This window comes from Choloepus didactylus, chromosome 1 (genome assembly GCF_015220235.1).
Source record: "Choloepus didactylus isolate mChoDid1 chromosome 1, mChoDid1.pri, whole genome shotgun sequence".
NCBI lineage: Eukaryota > Metazoa > Chordata > Mammalia > Pilosa > Megalonychidae > Choloepus > Choloepus didactylus.
The window spans coordinates 50,292,089-50,311,635 of NC_051307.1; positions in this window are offsets into that span (position 1 = coordinate 50,292,089).

Consider the following 19,547-nt stretch of genomic DNA (forward strand, 5'->3'; position numbering starts at 1 on the left):
GAAAATGAAAATAAAACATACCAAAATTTATAGGATGCAGCAAAGGAGTGCTGACCAAGAAATTTATAGCTCTAAATGCTTACATTAAAAAAGAAGAAAGATTTCAAATCAAAAACCTAACTTCAAAACTGGAAGAATTAGAAGAAGAAGAGCAAATTAAACACAAAATGAGCAGAAGAAAAGGAGCAAAAAACATTAGTATGGAGTTAAATGAAATAAAAAAACAAGCAAAAAATAGAATCAACAAAACCAAAAGTTAGTTCTTTGAAAAGATCTAAAAGCTTTTCATATTATTTCATTTAATCTTCAAAATAGCATAATGTTAGGTGCTTTTTTAATGTTCATTTTACAAAAAAAGAAACTGAGTCATGGACTGTTTCAATAACTTAACTAATGTTGCACAGCTAGCCCAAAATCAGAGCCCAAGTTCATAACTAACATGCTCTAAAGCAGCTACTAAATTTAAAATAAATAAATAAATAAATAAATACATAAATAAATCATTTTTATGGAAAAAATAGAACAAACTGTGCATTGATAAACAAAGAGAATGAAGCCCCACCACCCTTGTTTAGAAAAACAAAAATCATATAAATTTTAGACCTAATTTGGGCATACATGAGTGCATGTTATCAGATCTATTTTTACAAGAACTTTCAATGCTCATTTTCATGAGGAATGTGGATGACACATGCATTTTTAGAGCACTAAGAGTTGTTTTTACTGTAGCCTAGACTATAATTTTACAGTCTCTTAGCCCCATCAATTCCAAGTACCCATCAGGTAATTCCATGAGCACAGACACAAAGTAGATATAACTCAGAAGGAAATAAAAACCTTGCCCAGCCCATGGTTAAAATACTCAGATTTTCAACTAAAAAATTGTGTTTCATTTTGCTAAATTAATTTGATACAATTATTTGAATAGGTCAAATATATTTTTAACAGAAATTTAGTTTGATAATTTGAGTTATTGTTAATCAAGTGTTGGTATGGAGAGGTTCCAAGGTATTCAAAATAATAAATTGATATAAATATTTAGAATCAATTAATTGTAAATAAATCTAATATGATGAAAATAACATTTTTAGTTATGAAAAATACCCACATGAGTTACTTTGCTCCACTGGGAAATAGCAATGAACAAGAAAAAATCCTTTTCCTCATTTTTTGTAAGTGTTGCAGTTTGCTAATGCTTCACTGAAGAAAGACCAATGGCATGCAGAACACCTGTATCAACTGGGAAGGCATGTGGCTGGTGTCTGCTAGTCCTTTGCTTCCTGATTGAGTTTCGAAATGGCTTTCTCCAAAATGTCTCTGGGCTTCTGTTTTCACTCCTCTCTCTTAGCTCCTGTGGGTCCCTGCTTCTTTCTCCCAGGGCATTTCTCTCTGAGAATCTGGGCATCCTCGCTTAGCTCCTCTGGGACAAACTCTGGGCTTCATCTCTTAGGTTAGCATCTCCAAATGTCCTTCTGTCTGCATCTCCAAGCATCAGCAAACGTCAGTGTTGGCTCTTGAGTTCTCTTAAATAATTTAGTGAACCAATAAAGACCCGCCCTGAGTGAGCAGGGTCCATACCTCCACGGAAATAATTTAATCAAAGGTATCACCCACAGTTGGTTGAGTCAAGTCTCTATGGAAACAATCAAAAAGTTTCCATCCAACAAGATTGGGTTAAAAGATCATGGTTCTTCTGGGGTCCATAACAGTTTCAAACCAGCACAGTAAGTATGAGAAAAATGTCTACTAAAATATTTTTAATATCATTACTTTTCATTGAATTGTTTTTTTTAAATAGGAAAAAGTAAACATTACCTGATGACCCTATAAACATAATAATAAACTAATATTTTTAATTCTTCTAAAGGTAGTATTTCATTAAGTTACTTGTTCAGTCTTGTTTTTTGTGTGTCTTAAAATCTAGAAATATGGTACTTAAAATTATTTTTTTCTGATTAAAAGTGTAGTGCATAAACATTTTCAAAAATTGAAATAATACAAATAGTACCATGTATAACCCCTTTGCCACCATGGGTCATTACAATTCAGATATTGTTACATTGCATCTTAGTTTAACATTTACATAGATGTGTTTGGGTCCTGAACATTTGATGTTCATTTATTATTTTATTTAACAAATATCTATGGAACAACTACTATGGGCCAAAACAACAGAATAGAGATACCATTACTTGAGATAGAGAAAACTAGGGATGGAGAAAAAACAGATTTGGATTAGTTGGGTGTATTATATGCCCAAATAGAAATAATGAATGGACAGTTGGATATAGAGTAGTGGAGTTCAGAAGAGAAGTTTGATCTGGATATGTAACATTTTGGTAATTGATAGTATTTAAAGTCATGGTACCAAATAAAGCAGCAAAGATGTGAGTGAGGCTAGAGAAGAGATCAATAATTGACCCCTGAAGCACTTTGATATTAAGAAGGTGAAGAGAAAAGGAGAAAGTAACTGATGTAGAGTAGGGGCAACCAATGAGTGAGAAAACCAAGGGAATGAGGTGTCTGGAAGACAAGCAAAAGAAGTTTGTTCAATAGGAAAGAGTAATCAACTGTGTTAAATAGTGCTCATAGATCAAGTTAGATTACAAGTAAGAATTTACTGTTGGATTTGAATGAAGAAGATTTTGATGAACTTGATGAGAACCACTCCCACGGAGTGGTTAGGGAAGAAAGGCTCACTGAAGAGGATTAAGAGAGAAAGGGAGAAAAGCACTTGGAGAGAGTATGCAGAATACTCTTTCCTGGAGTTTAGCTCAAAGGGGAGCAAACAATGTGAGTGGTGCTTGGAAAGAGGTGCTGGGAAATGTGACCAAAGAAGGTTTTTCCCTTTTCTTTAAAATGGGAAAAATAACATCTCATTTGAATTCTAATTGAATGATCTAAATTTAAAAAAAAAATGATGATGTAAGAAAGAGGGGATAACTCTGATGTCCATGCAAATGAGAGGGAATGGGACATCTTTTAGTGAGGAGGAAGAGAAATTGAACTTCAGGAACACGCAGGAGAGCAGACTGTGTGAGGGCAGTGATAATGGGTGGTTGGCCGTGGTTGGTGAGAGTCTGTGATCATCCTTTTTTATTTCTTCAATACTTCTTTGATTTGATTGTTTTATTTGCCTCTTTGTGATGTAAGAACAAGATTATCAGCTGAGAGTGAGCTTTGGAGAAGAGAAGAGGAGCTGTAAATAGTTGTCTTGGAAAATGAGTAAGTGAATGGACTAGGGATAAGAAAATATTGACTTAGAAGTATCAAAGCTGATGTCCATGAATCTAAAGTGACAACAATCAGGTGGTGACTGTTTTCTGCACTGATTTTCAGCTAATTGGGTGTAAGAAAAGAGTAGGAATAATTTTGGATTTAGGTGGTATTGCCTAGGCCATGACATAGCTTGGAAAATAAAATAAATTTAATCAGCTTTTCTCATTTAACATTATGTCATGATCCTCTTTCCTGTGTTATCAAATATTCCTTAACATGAGATTTCAATGCTTATAAACAAATATGTGCAATAATATGTTGAAAAAATTGTCTATTGTGATTTTTGATAATTTTTATTTTTTCTACATATGATGAATTTGAGAACCAATCCATGAAGGAAGACATCCCAATAAACAAAAAGAATTTCAAAGGAATTCAAAAAGAATAAGCTATTTTAGTTATTATCTATTGCTGCATAACGATCCACTCTCAAACTTCAGCGACTTAAAACAACACCATGCCTGCTCACACTTCTGCGAATTAGGTAGGACTTGGTGGGAACAGCTTGTTTCTACTTCAGTGTGGCATCAGCTAAGGCAACTTGACCGCAGCTGGAAAAAGACTATTTTTCAAAATGGCATTAGTCATGTGGCGGAATAGTTGGTACTGCCTGTGTTGTCGGGAGCTCAGCTGCAGATAATGACTTGGGCTTGCTTCACCTCCATCTGATCTCTCCTACGACTAGGTCAGGTTTCTTATAGACTTAGGAAGATTAAATTTTTTATATTATGGCTGCTTTACCCAGAGCACAAAAGCAGATGCCTGCTGGTCTTCTAAATGCCTAGACCCAGAAATCCCAGAAAGCCACTCTCACAGTATTTTATTGGTGAAAGCAGTCTAGGGAAAGCCCAGGTGCAAAGAGATGGGGGGTAAAAAAAAAGACTCCACTGCTTGTTTCAGGAGTGGGATGTCACCTTGTAGAAGAGCAAACGGGATGTAAGATATTGTTGAGGTCACCTTTGGAAGTTCAGTCTACTACATAAATAAAAGCATTTTGTCTCTTACTTTTCTCACCATATTTTCTACCATTATACCTGGGGTCTAGTGAGAAAGCCTTGATCATTATTGGAAAGCTTATTCTCTTTGCTTTGTAAGAAGGAATGAAATTGCGCTTTCTTTAGAAGGGATAATGTACATTATTTTTTGTTTTATTTTCCTGTTGTAATGCATATACATCTGTGTATATAATTGCAGCTGTGTGTGTATATATATATACATATTAGAAACATGGTAATATATCTTAAAATCAATATTTATAAAATGGATATGAACTCTGATTAGATGAGAAGGGTTTTTATATGTTCTATTATTTTCCAAAATGATCTTTAAAATGCTTATTAATTCTATTTTAGGACTAATTAGTTTTACTTCAATTTTGTTAGAATCACCTTCCTATTTCCTTTGGTATACTTTGTTGTTCTTTGTATGGGCTTTTAATGTGAATATTTATTTATTTTTGTTCTCTATTTTTAATTATAAAAATATTCAAGATTATGCTTTTCCTGAATATAGTGTGGCACATATCTTATATGTTTTACATTGAAGTTAGTTGGTAAATAACCCGTAATGGTAAGTTTACTCTTTTTTACCCAACAGTTTTTAGCAAAGATTTGTTTACATTGCTTTCAATTTGTTGTTATTAATTTTAATGAAAGAATGGGGACTCTGTAACTTCTTCTTTGAGACATATACATTTATTGAGGCTTTCTTTGTGACATGATCTAATTTTTTTGAAACTTCTTTCATGAACTCTCAACATAAAAATATTCTCTTTGGTTACTGAAGCATCTGAATCCAGACCAAAATCATAAGTGTGATTTTCTGGTCCAAGCAAAGACAATTACAAAGGCTTTCCCTGGCAGGCCTCAGGGGAAAGTTGCCCTCTCCATGTCAGACTTGATGCAGAGCCACTGTGCTGCAGTCTCAGAAAGGTGTTACAAGGACTGAGGCCCACCTGACAGGCCATGCTATTATGCATATCTGCATCCCTAGCCCAGGCACCACCATTTGGAGGCCTCATGAGGGACCCTTGGCCAAGGTTTATCCCAGGTATTTATTCTGATACATTAGGTGGAAGATGGTGGGACTTGATACTTTTCTCTACTCTAAGTACTCAGTAATTTTCCCCATCTAACCCCTTCCCCTTTTCCTCTTCCCAGTTCCCTGGGTGCATAAAAAGGTAGGAGCCTTATGTTTGTGGCTGTCCCTACAGTGAAACAATCCCTACACCCATACAGATCTACCTGACCCCCGCTGGGTGCAATTCTATGGGGAAAAATGAGGACTATTAGAGGAGCCTGTGCACTCTCTTGTTTAGCCTCTTGTTTATACTATTGTGGTGAGTAATTAAAGGCTTGACTGTTAAAATATTTTGGCTTGCTGTGTGACACTTGGAAGCTCAGCTCTCGACAAATTGGCCTAGTGAGCAGGGTAGCCAATTAAGCACATTGCCGTTCTGGAAGCCCTGAGAATCCTGCAGTTACTTCACCAGTGGATCTTGGAATGTGCTAGATCTTTAGGGTCTCTTCACCAGCCATTCACTCAGGAGGTACCAGAGGAAGCCATGGGCCATTCTAGAGAATGCTAGCAGATTGTTTAAATAAGCTTTTCAGTCTTAAGGGAGGAGACATTGGTCCTTCTTTTTACACCCAGACTTCCCAAGAGAGCTTACCTGGTGAATCAGATTAGAGATCCATCAGAGGGGTTTGGAGAAAGCTTGAGAAGTAGCTCCCTAACCACTGCTTAAGGCCCTACAACAATGGAATCTGAGACAGTCGGGAGACCTATGAGCTCAGTAACTCTAAGTGGGTCCCTGGTGCTGATAACAACCTGGGATGCAAAAATTTGTTAACAAAGTTCGGTGGGGGAAAGAGTATAGATTTTGGGATCACTTGGTGAGGGGAGTGGTGCAGGGTGGGATGCATTACTACAGATCTCCCTCCTTCAGAGGGACCTGACAGCAGCTAACACCAAAATAGTGAAGAATTGACAACAGCAGTAGTGACCACAGTGGCAGGTGACAACTTGCTAAAGGTGGCAGTGTTCTGGAGAGCCTGCATGATGTGCGCCCAGGTGCCTTGGTGCAGCAGCATCACTTATCCTCTGACTACCAGAGCTTCCTGCCTCAAACACTGACCAGCAGACAGAGAGAGAGGGAGAGAGCAGGTGAGTGTAACAACATCCTCCCACTCCCCCAGGCTGCTGCATTGCTCAGTGCCCAGCATAGAAGGGGCATCCATGTCACCTGGTTACAGTTTTCCCAGGACTGCTCTGTCTTCCCACCTCCAAGGAATCCCAGGTTCCACCTAAACTAGCTCACTCTGTGTGCTGCCCAGTCCCTGGGGGTCCCTACAGGAAAATAACTCACCTCTGCTTGCCACTGTCACCGCTCCAATAGACTCTCCACTCCCTCCTTATGCTCCAGAAAACTCATGACCAAATCCTGGCAGGTGGCCCCACTGAGATCAATGTAGTGGCAACCCCTATGACTAACATGGGTGCTCTTCTTTCAGCCTCCTTCCCTCACCCTCACCACAGTGGACCTGGGGATGGATGGGAAGACTCTGCCTGTCTTTGCCCTATGTCAGCTTTTCAAAAATAAGATAAGGGATTAGGCCAAGGTCGCTCTGTCCAGGAGATACCCAGACCCTATACTCTAGAGTTCACTGGTGACATGGTGGTAAATTGTATTTCTAGGCCTCTTACATGGGTGCACAGATCACTTATCCCTAGAACCCCTGGTGCTAAGGTAGAGGAAAATAGGTAACGCTTTCTTGTTTGTAGTCTGAAGCTACCACCATCAAGACCCTTACCTGGCTCAACTATGGGAGGGTTCTTTCATTTTATATAAAAGCTATCATTTTATGGCCCCACAATTGAATGTATTATTGATATAGGTACATTATCCATGTGTACCCTTACTAGCCTTTGCCTCCCAGGCCTGATGGGAAATGCTGTTGTGCCACTTTGGATGTGTTGTGTCCCCCCAAATGTCATTATCTTTGATGTAATCTTGTGTGGGCAGACCTATCAGTGTTAATTAGGTTGTAATTCTTTGATTGTTTCCATGGAGATGTGCCCCACCCAACTGTGGGTGATGACTCTGATTGGATAATTTCCATGAAGGTGTTACCCCACCCATTCGGGGTGGGTCTAAGTTAAATCACTGGAGCCATATAAATGAGCTGACAAACAGAAGGAACTCAGTGCAGCTAAGAGTGACATTTTGAAGAGGAGCTATAGCCAAGAAGGACACTTTGAAGAAAGCACAGGAGCTGCAGATGAGAGACAGTTTGAAGACAGCCGTTGAAAGCAGACTTTTGCTCCAGAGAAGCTAAGAGAGGAAAAATGCTCCAAGAGCAACTAAGAGTGACATTTTCGAGGAAACTGCAGCCTAGTGAGGAACATCCCGAGAGAAAGCCATTTTGAAAGCAGAACTTTGGAGCAGACGCCAGCCACATGCCTTCCCAGCTAACAGAGGTTTTCCAGATACCATTGGCCATCCTCCAGTGAAGGTACCTGATTGCTGATGTCTTACCTTGGACAGTTTATGGCTTTAAGACCGTAACTGTGTAACCAAATAAACCCCCTTTTATAAAAGCCAATCCATCTCTGGTGTTTTGCATCCCAGCAGCATTAGCAAACCAGAACAGCTATATTTAGGACCATCTTGGAGGGGCTTAAGGAAGACTGTGAATTTACAATAGTGTATTTTCACTATTTCATGATGTGTGGTTAATAGCCTTACGGCACTGGCAAGCCTAGGACTGGCATATAAAACAAGCCCCATATAAAACAAGGATGAGACATTTGGATAAAAATAAGTTCTGATCCTAATAATCTTTTTGATAATCATGTGGATGTTCACCAGAAAGACCCCTAAACTGACAAAGGGGAACATAAACAATAAGCAGACCATTAATAACAAAGGGATAAAAATAACAAGATCATCTCAATTGATGCAGAAAAGTCATTTGACAAAATCTAGCACGTCTTCTTGAAAAAACTGTTCTGAAAACAAGGACTAGAAGGAAAATTCCTCAACATGATAAATGGCATATTTGAAAAACCCCCAGCTAACATCATACTCAATGGTGAAAGACTGAAAGCTTTTGCTCCAAGATCAGGATCAAGACAAGGATGCCACTATCACTACTCTTATTCAGTATTGTGCTGGAAGTTCTAATCATAGCAATTAGGCAAGAAAAAGTAATGAAAATAATCCAAATTAGAAAAGAAGAAGTAAAACCTCCCCTATTTGCAGAATGACATAATCCTATAAATAAAAAAATATCCTGAAAAATCCATAACAAATGGAGCTAATAAATGAATTCAGCAAAGTGACAGGGTACAAGATGAACACCCCAAAATCAGCCATGTTTCTATATATTAGTCATGAACAACTTGAATAGGAAATCAAGAAAAAAATAATTTATATCAGCTAGTAAATAATCAAACATCTAGGAATAAATTTATCCAAAGATGTAAGGACTTTTACAGAGAAAACCACAAACATTGCTAAAGTAATCAAAGAAAACCTAATAAATGGAAAAACATTCTGTGTTCATTGATTGTAAAATTAAATATTTTTAAGATGCTTGTTCTATCCATTGCAATTTACAGATTAATATTCCAACAGCCTTCTTTTCAGAAATGAAAAATCTAACCAACAAATTTATATGGAAGGGTAAAGGGTCTTGAATAGTCAAAACCATCATGAAAAAAAGAAGGAACAGAGTTGGAGGACTCATACTTCCCAATCTTAAAACTTATTACAACATTACATAACTAAGGCAGCATGGTGCTGGCACAAGTACAGACATATAGACCAATAGAATTGAATTGAGAGTTCAGAAATAATCCCTCACATCCATAGCCAACTGATTTTTATGAGTGCCAAGTTCACTCAACTGGCAACCAGCCCCAGAATACCAGTCTTCAGAAAGAAAGCACTCCCTTGATAACACCTTGATTTAGACTTCTTTTTAGCTTCAAAAACATTAGCAAATAAATTCCCATTGCTTAACCCAACCATTTTCATGATATTTGCTTAAGCAGCCCAGGAAACTATAACACAACTCAATTAAAAACTGAGCAAAAGACTTCCAAAGAAGATACACAAGAAAAGATGCTCAGCATCATTAGTCATTAGTGAAATACAAATGAAAACCACAAGGAGATGCCATTTCATACCCACTATAATGACTGCTGTTAAAAAAACAAACAAACAAAAATGAAAAACAACTATTGAAGAGATTGTGGAGAAATGAGAATACTAGTTTGTTGTGGTGGAAATGTAAAATGGTGCAGCTGCTGTGGAAAACAGTTTGGTGGTTCTTTAGAAAATTAAATGTAGAATTATCATATAACCTGAAAATTCCACTTCTAGGTATATACCTACAAGAATTGAAAGCAGGGACTCAAGCAGATATTTTCACGGTGATGTTCATGGTGGCATTATTCGCAATTCCCCAAAAATGGAAATTGTTTTTCCAAAAGATGGAAAGTTTTTGTAATGGATGGTGATGATGGTAGCACACATCTTGAATGTAATTCTTATGGCTGGCAAGCAATCTTTGTGGTTCCTTTGCATTTCTGTTTTATGACAATGCACATGGCAGTATCTTCTTTCTCTTCTGGGTTCTGTTGACTTCAGCTTCTGGCTGCTCCCCATGGCTTCTTTCTCTCTCTGAATTTCATTCTGTTTGTGAAGTACACAGTAGGGATTAAAGCCCAATCTTATTCATTTGGGCCACACCTTAACTGATGTATCATCTTCAAGAGATCCTATTTACAATGAGTCCACATCTGTAGGACTAGGGACTGGGACCTGAACACGCCTTTTGTGGGGGACATGATTCAACCCTCAACAGTAATTAACAACACTTAATTATATATTTGACTGTGCTTGAAAGAGGAAATTTTAGGTTATGTATATGTTACTAGAATAAAAACATACCAAACAAACAAACAAAACAACAAAACACAGGACTGTGCAACACAATGAACCCTAATATAAACTGTGGACTATACTTAATAGTACAATTATAATAATACTGTTTCATCAGTTGTAACCAAGGAAACACACTAATGCAAAGTGTTAATAATAGAGAAAACTGTATGTTTGAGGGGATATATGGAAATCTGTATTTTCTGCATGATTTTTCTGTAAGCCTACAACTTCTCTAATAAAACATAAATTAAAAAGAAATAAATAAACTTAAGAAGGAAGCCTCCTGGGTCTCTAAAGTAGACCTTAATGGACCTTAATGGACTATGGGACATCTTTTCCTGGCTTGGCAAAAATTGAGGTTCGTGGTTAGGTTCAATCCTGCAGGCAAGCCTGATAATCCTGATTGGAATGACTTTGATGATAGCCCTGGTCTGCTGTTGCCTCAGGCTAATTACCTGCTTCTTGACACAACCCCTCAAGGTCTGACCCATTCAGGTTCATGGTAAGAAAGCCTAAATTTCTTGCTCAGGTCCTAATAGTCAAGGGGTGGAGTTGAAGATTCCAGCCCCAGGCCAAAATCTTACCTGTGATTTTTCAGTCCTGACCAGGGGCAGTTACAAAGGCTTTACCAGGCAGGACTCACAGGGAAAACTGCCCTCTCCCCACCAGACTTGGTGCACAGCCCATGTGTTGCAGTCTCTGAAGGGAAATGTGGTCAAGGATTTGGGTCCCCTTGGCCCACCATTCTCTTGCCCATATCTGCATTCCCAACCCAACCACCTCCATTTGGAGGCCTCTTTATTAGGAGCACTTAGCTGAGGTCTTCCTTAAGCAGCTCTGCTGAGACCTCCTTATCAGTGGAGGAGGAGGGACTTGAAGACAATTTTCTCCACCCAGAGTCTGGACTTTTCCTAGTTCTCCATCACACACTGACCACCTCACCACTGCCCTGTACTGATCCTGTGTCCATAAAATGGAGGGAGTCTTGTTTGCAGATCCCTATGTCTGCTGATCAACCTGATTCTTACCCTGCACCATTCCATCAGGAAAAATAGAACATTATGGGAACTGATGCTTACTCCTATTTAGCTTCTTGCTTATACTATCACAATAAGTGATTAAAAGCTTGACTGCCACTATTATCTTGGTGTATGCTATTGAATCATTGTGACACCTGGCAGCTCAGCATTCTTCAGCTCAGCTCTTGACACTTGCTAGTATGTTTCTTCTTTAATTTAATCTAGTGATTTTACTACTTTTACTCAAAATATTATATTTTATTGGAGTTAGAGTATGCTCTTTTCATGATTAGCTAAAATTTTTAGTGTGTAACAAAATCATTACATCAAATTTATGGCTGAAAGCTGATGTACAGCATCTTTTGTAGATATGCAGTATTTTCATTTAAATTAAAGGACTATTACTATACAATTAATTGTATATACCAAAATGTAATCTTAATAATATATTCCATGAAAAACCACACAAACAACTTACAAGGCCATTCTTTTATTTCATTATTGTTGTGGTATAGATGAGATATTAGCCTCTTACTTCTGAACTCACTATGCTCCCTAATCCTAAATTATGTATTAAGCCTCTGGGCATTAAAAGTTGTATCTCTCGATTGGATCCATCTTTTCTTTTATTTAGATACATTTTCTATTGTGAAATTCAACGTATATACAGAATATATAGAAAAGTGACAACTTTCAAAGTATGATTCAACAAGTAGCTAGAGAGCAAATTTCAAAGAATGCTATGGGTCACAGTTCCACAGCCTCAGCCATTTCCTCATTATGAAATATAAGAGATATACCAAAAGGTGATAGCTTTCAAAGTACAATTTAATAGGTAGCTATGCAGTTCTACCACCTCAGTTATCTCCCTCCAGCTATTCCAAAACCCCAGCATCCAACATATATATAAATATATATATTTATATAAAGTTTAATATTTGTAATCCTTTTTTAAATCCTATCTTGTCTGTTGCTACCCCTTCCTTTTGTTTAATTCTCAATCTTCATGGATGTCTAGTCAATGACCACCCTAACTTGTTCACATTAAAAAGGGGTGTCAACATTTTGGGGAAGGGGGCTGCATCTGGTTGACGTTCTTAAAGAGGCTATTTCCTCTAGGTTTTAAAACTTATCTGGCTTAATAACACTCTGGTGAATTTAAGTTTCTGAAAAATAAACTTAGTGAATGAAACTTTTATAGAGTCTCAGATAGGTACCTAGGTATTTCAGGACTACTGTTGGTTAGGGCTTGGCATACTGTGGCCATTTAGGATATCTGGCTGGTGCTTGCATAAGAGTAATCTCCAGGATAGCCTCTCAACTCTATTTGAAATCTCTTAGCCATGGAAACCTTATTTTGTTTCCATCTTTTCCCCCTTTTGGTCAATAAGGCACTTTTAATCCCTTGATGCGAGGGCCAGCTCACTCCTGGAAACCGTGTCCCATGTCACCAGGGAGATTCACTCCCCTGGGAGTCATGCCCCATGTAAGGGGGAGGTTAATGAATTTATTTGCAGAATTGGGCTTAGAGAGAGAAAGGCCACATCTGAGCAACAAAAGAGGTTCTCTGGAGGTGACTCTGAGGTGTAATTATAAGAAGGCTTAGCCTACCTTTTACAGCCATAAGTTTCACAAGAGCAAGCCTCAAGATCCAGGAATTGACTTATTAAGTAAGGGTTCCTAATTTCACATAGCATATATTCTGTCCAAGGTAAACTGTCAGTATCTCACATTATCTGGATCCGTCTTTTCTAAATACTTAAAAAATTATATTGAGACCTAAAAAACAGTTACCCATTTGTTCACAGACTGCCTCTTTCTGTACATGTAGCATCTGATGTTTAACAGAATAATAACTCACTTTGTGATAAAATTCATTATATATCTACACACACATATACATATGACTACATCTGTATTTGTGGTAAAAATGCATTAATATATAAATATGTAAAATACCTCAGGATTCACATTTTTATGACCTCATCAATTATAGTCATTGCTTTTTCCACCTGGATATAAAGCATAAAACAAACTACATTTAGCATGTCATTAATAGCATTGCAAGCTGAGGGTGTTTGACTGAAATCAGATATCCTCTGTTTTGTCTCTCATTTTTTCCAAATAGACCTCAGGATTTATTTTGACAATGTTATAATTTTCATTGACCAGTATCATTTAATGCACTTAATATTTTAGCATAGCCTCTGTCAAGTAATAATGCTTCATAACTTCTATATTTGTACTTTGAAAAATTTAAATGACATGTCTGTATGCAATGTTACAAAAGTCACAACTATTTGGCTTTCATAATTTGCATACTAAGAAAATGCCTCTTATGATTTATCTTTATGGAAAACAAGAATATTTTCTCTGTGAACTACATTAGCATAGATATGTTTCTGTCTTCTTGGTTTGGAATTATGCTTGTCACTACACAAGGAATTCAATGTGACATAAATACTTTCTAGATAATATAAATAAGTATATTCTTGAAAGCAGGGCTGACTAATAGCTAATTTGTTCTTATAGACAAGTCTCTGTGCTAGAATTTTTGAGGTTTGTAAGTATACTATAATGCCATTTTATCACAAGTGTACCTGTGTAAGAAAGCAAATAAGCCTAGATTGTAGGGATGATTTGCTGAGGTTCCAGAACTATTTGAAAAGTGAAAGATAATTTTGTTTTTCTCCATGAAATATGCTCATATTTCAAGTTTATGATTATACTATTATTTGTACCTTCATTTTCTCATTTTATGCTAGCTAAAATTCTCATTCTCATCTTCAATCTTGAACAAAGCATTTTTACCCTTCAAATGTAACTAAGTATCAGAAAATGAATCATTTATATTAACATCTATAGGAAAATAATGCACTATATTTAATTTCCCCAGGTAAAGAAATCATATAGGTAAGCTATGCTTTACTAAAGCCTTTGTTTAGAATATAGAATGTAATTTTTGATATTTTAATATTATTGCTATTATTTTTCCTGTTTTTAGAGACCCAACATCCATATGGGAAATTTTTAATGTTACTCATATTGCTTTCACAAAATAAATGTATACATCTTGAAGATTTTCTTTATATATAAACACACACAAACACACATATATAGCTTTGGTAATAACTGACACTCTATTCTAATTATATGGCAACATGTAGAGTGTTATGAAGCAGGTTGTGGTAGCAGATCTCTGGCCTCCAATCCCAATTCTCTATTTACTGTTTATCTTTTTGTGAGCTACTGTATCATTCCAAGTTTCGTAATTCTTCTCTTTAAAGTGGGGTTTTACACAGGACTATTGTAAGGATTTAGGGAAACAATATAACTAAAGAGTGGTGTATTTCCCAGTGTCTAGTAAGCACTTGCTTTGTGTTAACTATGAGTTTTATTGTAGTATTTTTTCAAATCAATATAATTTTTCCACATATGCATAGTAGTATATCTGTTCATAAAAAATACCACAGTTTAAAGCTGGATATGATGGATATCACAAAGGAATCTAAACAGGCTCTAGATATTTCTCGAAGAGATTATTTTTAAATGATTTTTCAGAAAGGAATCCATGAATAAATATAACACTTTCCCAGGAACCCACACAGATACCCACACCTATATTCACTCACACATATAACATTTAACTAATTTTCAAGTTTTTTTAGCATTTTTTATTACTATAAATTACATGGGTAATTGATCAGATGACAAAGGTGCACTTTCAATAATACTAGAATTACTACATATTTTTGTATTAAAAAAGGACTTACTGCAATGTATGTAAGGCTTATAATTTAATCGTGTATTATATTTGAGTCCTTCAGGTGTGTTTGAGAAGCCAAGTAAAGTGTACTTAAATTTTTAAGTCACAGGTTAAAAAGCATGTGAAATACTTTTTAGAAAACATTTCAGTTGGTTGCTGCACAGATAATAACTTTCAGCATGTGGTCATGAATTAAATGCAAAATAACATCAGGAACCCTGCTTCAAGAAATAATTGGGCCTTCTGCAGAGTCATTCAGTAAAATTACATTATTGTGTTCAACTGAGAGGAGCTGTGTAGAATTGTATTTGTAAAATATAATTGCTGGGACAGCTGGCCTGGAAAAAAGGAAAAATCTTAATAATATATGTTGCTGAGGTGGTTGGTTGTTTAGTCCCCATTATAAGAGTGGTTGATAAGAAGAACAGTCATTGTTGCATGGGAAAGAGAAATCAATTCAGGAAAATAATGATGCAGCTTCTCATGTAGTTTAACTGAATTTTAAAGTGAAATGTATTGTTAGCCAGGCAAGCAACATGACTGGAGGATTTGTGCTCCTTGCTCCTTCTGGAGCTTCAAATATTCCTTGTAGCCTTTCTCAGTTGGCTTCTTCTTTTATTTCCTTAACTTCCCTCTTGTAATGTAAACATGGGAAAAAGAAAGTGGTAGAAGAACAAAAGATAAACATACAAAATAGCTCCACTCCCTCTGCATAAAGCTTTAATAGGGAAATGGTACCATGCTGAGATTTTATGAATAGATTGATAATAGCCTGTTCATTTGAACCAAATGGGGAGCCACTGTACGTTTTGCCTTTGTAAAGTGAATTTCACTTTTACTTAAAGGCTTTCTCAGATTTTTTTTCCCACTTTTTGTCAAATGGGACAATTAATTTTATCAACATAACCTTTTAATGGCATTGCAAGCTCACATGTGCTAAAATAAATGTCTTGACACCCTCATGATTATGAATTGTACAAATTATCACATGAATTCTGGGAGCTTGTATTTCATATAAAATTTACAGTCATGTAACTTAAACACAAATCAAAGGAAGCCAAAGAAAAAATTTAGTTGATTATTAGAGCTAGAGAGAACTATTCTTCAAATTTTAATATGATATTTAAAACTAGCTTCATTTAAAATGGCTTTTGGTTATATAAAAATTTTCTAGAAAATATTTGTAGTGATCATAAATTAAACACACTGATAAATGTATATATGAATCATTTTCTTGAAACCTAAAGATTTCTATCTTTAGACAATGCCAGAATACCTTATCTCTTTAAAAATATCAGGATGATATGTTATTCTTATTTATAAAAACAAAGCTTGTAATATTCAGGTAGAATATCTGAAGGTAGATATTTAGTGATGCTACTATGTATCATTCACTTTTCTATGCAGTGAACAAAATAGACAAAGTGACTACACTCATGGTAGTGATAAGCAAAGGAAGAAGTGGCAATAAGTTGAATGAAGAAAAATAAATAAAGCTGATAAAGGAGGTCATTGAATGATGTGCTGTTTTAAGTAGGTTATTTAAGGAAGGACTTTCTGAGGAGGTGATATTTGAGCAGAGCCCCCAAAATATCTCAAAATCTTCTGAGCAAGAATTTTATTCTGTTTTTTTTTTTTTTTCTTTTGAGAAATACTTTAATATTTTATTATTCTGGAAATGAGGAAGAACCAATACTACTAGAAAACTGTAAAACATAAATGGAAGAATTTATTCTGTTAATCACAGGAAACCACATCAGCTATATAGAGCTGAGGTTGAAAAATGTTTTTATTGGCTTCACTTACATAGAAAATAAGCATTTAATTGAAGCATTGTGAAACATTTGGAGCCCATCTTTTATTTATTATATCTCATGATTTTATAGATCAAGAATTCAGGCAGAACTTGACTGGGCTAGTCTGTTCCACGTGGTTTCAACTAAGGACACTATGGTGCTCAAACTCATTATAAAAGATCTCACTAAATATCAAAATTGTGATGTAGATTGTTTCACCTGTACACATCTGTCCCAAAGGCTATATTGCGACTTCATGAGGATAAATTTGAAAACCATTCTTTTGGTAGTTCTCAGTTGTCAACCCAGTCAGTGTGGTCTCCTGATGTCTCCTTCGGTAGATACCTCTAAATCCCAGGCAGATTACTCACCCAGTTTCACCTACAGTAGCAATAAAATAATTCTCTTATTCTCGCTGTGGTCCATTTTTTTTTAGTCTCTTTCACTCATTAGGTCTGTTTAACTCTAACAAGACAAACAAGATCAGGCAGAGTATCTGCCATAGCCATGCAAATCCTTAATTGGAGGAACTATAAGGACATATATTAACTGGGATCTAATGGTACCTGTGAGTTAGATAATGTTTACATTAGTTTTATTTTCTATGTAAGATCACTTTAGCTATAATATTTAAATTGCCAAACTTTCACTATGATATCTTAAAAAAGAACATGTAAGATTAACTGCTTTCTGAGTTATCCAAAATAGTATTCTGTGTGAACATCAAGTCTATACCTTTCCTGAACTCACTTGAGATTTAACATAGATTCTTATTTCTGTATATTCTGCTTCAGGCATATTTGAGGTTAGCTATATGCATTATAATTCTAGATGCGATGTACTTAATTCAAGGACTTCCTTTTCTCGTATCTATTTGAAGTCCCTCTTACTCTAAGTGTGATTAGGGTCTATACTAATTAGATATGATCTTTCAAGCCCTAACTTCTCAGAATTTATTTTTAAAGTAAAGAACTTGGAAGATGTATTTGTGTGCGAGTGAGAAAACAAAATTTCTCCTTGTACTTCTTCTCATTAAATATACAGAAGTTACTCAGAAACTGGCCCAAGACATTGTCAGTTAAAATAAATCAAAAAGGAAACTACTTTACATTCTCTTTGTGCTGGGTTCATAGAATAGTTTCATTTACTCTTTAAATGTCTCAAAAGTTTTATGGTGGTCCAGAAGCTAAAAGGACACAATTTGTTATCTTTGAAAAGGATGGGTCACCTCGCCAATTTCCCTCTTGGCATTCACAGTCTCAAATTAGTTTTGTGCTTAATGAATAATCACTTTAATTTCTTTCTTGAAAAGCATGATGACAAAATTATAACCCAACATTTAAATGTCTGGCAATATCATCACCTGGAGATGAGAATAATATCTTCACAGCCTGATTCCATTGTTGTAGGGATATCTGGATCTAAATATTTGGGGATATCTGAAAACATAACCAAACTTTTTTTCAAATACGTTGTCTCTTTTTTCAGGGCCCTAAGCATTTTATAAACCTAACTAGAGATAATTTGATACCAAATAAATTTTATAGGAAACACTCAAAGCACTGAGAATATGTTTAGATTTACTAATTTTATTTTTCAGAAGCCAAATATCCTTTTTATAGATACAGATCCATGAACACTGAAAAATAAGATCGTGAATTCTAATCCAGGCACGGCACTAAGAGCTTCTTTTTGTATTAACTCATCTAATCCTCATGACAAACTTGAGATGGATATTTTTTGTTGCTGATGTTGCTAATTCCCATTTACAGATGGGGATTCTGACCTGGGGGGAAGGTCACAAAGCTAGTAAGTGACGGAATCAGGATTTGAACTCAGGCTGTTTAGTTTTACTAATTTCTCTTATACAGGGTGATTTTGTCTAACTACACAAGGATTAGATTCATTAAAGTTTAGATTCAAGGAATGTTTATTTAATAATATTATAGCTAGATCCCCCCATATCTCCACCTTATAGTATCTTCAGACGTGAACAGTTTTTTCACTTTAACTTTAGATTTGATAGATCAATAAATTAAAAAATTAAAACTTTTATTGAGTTCATCTTAAAAGATTGTATGTTAGATGTGGATGTAAAAGGGCAAGAATTTTGAGGCAATATAATTTTGAAATCATTATAAGTTCCTTGAGGCTGGGACCATATGTTTTTCATCATGAGTCTAGCACAATTTCTGACACATAGTAGGCATTAAAAAAAAATTGTTGAATGGAAAAATGACTGAAAGACTGAATGTACTTAACTGTTCCTGCTTAGCATTTAGAGGCTACTTTAAAAACTCTTAGAGTGGCAATATACTCATTGAAAACAGCAGCACGTATTTTCTTTTCAGAAATCTCAAAGTATTTTTGACAGGTATGTTAGTTCCCCAGTGTTTTTAATGGGAGCACCCTGAAAGTCTTCCATTAAAGCTTAAAGAACTTAAATTTGTACTTCTCATTGTTGTTGTTCTTTTGGAAAGATTAACGATACACAGGCCAGATTTTCCATTTTTTAATATCATTAATCATTTTATGCACGATGCCTTATGGTGACAAGGAGTTTCTTTTTAAGACAATTCTGCCTATTAAATTAAATACCATTTAACTTTTATGTTATTACCCCCTAAACCTCACAACAGCCCTAAAATGTAGATATTATAATTATTATTCCTATCAAACTAGGACTAGAGATATTAAAGACTTTGCCCCAGTTTATTCAATTAAACAAGGGCAGG